The sequence below is a fragment of the Theobroma cacao genome, chromosome 1 (assembly GCF_000208745.1).
Source record: "Theobroma cacao cultivar B97-61/B2 chromosome 1, Criollo_cocoa_genome_V2, whole genome shotgun sequence".
Classification (NCBI taxonomy): domain Eukaryota; kingdom Viridiplantae; phylum Streptophyta; class Magnoliopsida; order Malvales; family Malvaceae; genus Theobroma; species Theobroma cacao.
Window position 1 is genome coordinate 21082872 of NC_030850.1, and position 2414 is coordinate 21085285.

Consider the following 2414-nt stretch of genomic DNA (forward strand, 5'->3'; position numbering starts at 1 on the left):
TCTTACCTTTAGCTTTCTTTCCTAAAAAACTAAGGAACCTTCTTCTAACATTCTCATATATCATACACATAAATCTTTACTCATTAATTAAGTTATATTTTAAAGCATAAATAAATTTGTGATGGTTAAGCTCCCATCAACCTTGGACCGACAATGTTTAACCCCATTGCACCTTGAGCCAACAATGTTTAAATCCCATTGCATCTTAGGAATTTATGATGCATCATGGGAGTGGAATCAACACCTCAATCCGAGAGTGGAATTTACACCTCCCACCAAAATAGTGGCAATGGTAAAACACCCATCACCCTTGGGTTAACATACAATTATATCATATCTCATAACATCATGTACTCATACTCATATCATGTGGTATATGGAAACTTTGTTACATGTTTGGCATCATAGCCTTCAACAAGTACTCTTTTATTTCATATGGAATATGGAATCTACATCACATACTTAACATCATCGCTTTCAATATGCATTATTTCTCATATTGTGGGCTATGTGGAAACTACCTCACATACCTTAACATAATTCACATTATATGCCAATTCTCATTCATGTGGTATATGGTAATGACATCACATACAACTCAAAACACATACTTTATATGGTCATTTATAACATGTCTAACATGTGAAATTATCATCACATGATTATATTATCTTAGCTTGCTTTAAGCATTTCATAGATATCTCATTGAAGTGGCCGTTTTAGTATAAAACTCTTGAAAGGACTTGTACCCTTTGTTCAAAAGTACTACATAGTAATATATTTACTTATATAATAGATTGAAAACCTCCTTTAGAACATTTCAATAAGTATTCATAAACAAGATTTTAATAAAGTCATTGTAAACATGTAATTCCAAATAATCAATCAACATATGTTCACTTTATGAATCCAAAATACTTGAAAAGCTTCTAAAATCCATAGAATAATTCAGGCAACAAAACCATATTTTCAGATCTACAATCAAGATTTAAAGATTTCAAAGTTGAAAAATCTCATTTGTTCATAAAACTCAAAACCAAGCTTAAAATAATAAAAAATGGTGATTTAGTTTGAAAATGTGTCAGAAAAGGCTTAGAGTTGAGACAATACCTTGTAAAAATGGCTGAAGGCATAACATGTGACCTATTTATAGTTTGGAGTATCAAAATACCATTTTGCTTCCTTTATTTTTGTGAAAATGACATCATTTATCGATAGATCGGGGTTATCTATTGATAGATGTCCTTTATGGGTCTTTTAAAAAGCTCTTTAGTTGCTATATATCGATAGATGTGTCCATCTATCGATAGATGTTTCTCACTGGTCTTTTAAGAAAACCTTTCTAAGTTGAATCTATTGATAAGTGAAGAATATCTATCGATAGATAGTCTTCAGTAAGCAAAAATTAACATTAGAAAGTTGTTCAATTGGACTCCTTTTAACACCAAACTATGCAATCATTTTTATGCATCAAAACATGAATTTTTTCTAAGATTAAAACTTAGTTTTAAGTGCTCAAAACATGAAACATGCATGCTCACTTAACAATTTCTTAACTTAACATCATACATTAAGGTGGGATTTCACACCTAGTCACAAAATCCATAGAAATATGCTTCCATTTCCTCTTGGGAACAGGCAAAGGTTGTAATAAATAGGTAGGCCTATGATGCTTTGCTTTAACTTGTTAGCTGTAAAACCCGACCCTATAAATACATATCATGACATACATGCATTGAGTAGCATGTTATAACGCTAGAAAAGCACCTAAGAATAGACGAAACCCGATATTGTACCTAACGGTACACTTAAATTGATTTAACCTCGAACTAGTTCAAATAGGAATTGTAGGATGAAATTTAATATTTTATAGTCCAGGAATGACTAAAAATGATTGTTCGGAGTTCGAGGGTTCATTTGGGGTAAAATTAGAAATTTTGATATTCAAGGGCAAAATCGTCATTTTGCCACCTAAGATAATAATTTGATCATGGAGTGAAATTTTTGACCAAGATTAACTATTTGGAGTATAATTTAATGATAGGAAGTGAAAAAGTTTAATTCTGATGATTTTTGGAGTGTATGGGCAAAATCGTAATGTTGCCACCCACAGACAAAATTTGAGATTTTGAGAGAATTTAGATCAAATTTGACAAATTGGAGAATGGTATGAGTATAAGGGGTGAAAAATATGTCTATGGGCAAATTTTCAATTTTTGGGGCAAAAATATAATTTTTGACTTTTACGGGGGCAAAAGTGTAAATTGTAAAAATTACTCCACCGAGACTTTGGATGAGTCTGAGAATTTTATCTAAGCTATGAATATATGAGACAAGTGTATGGTGAAAATTTGGAAACAAATGGATGAAATTTTAAAAATGGGCCAATGGGAAAGTGACACGTGGCTTTTTTT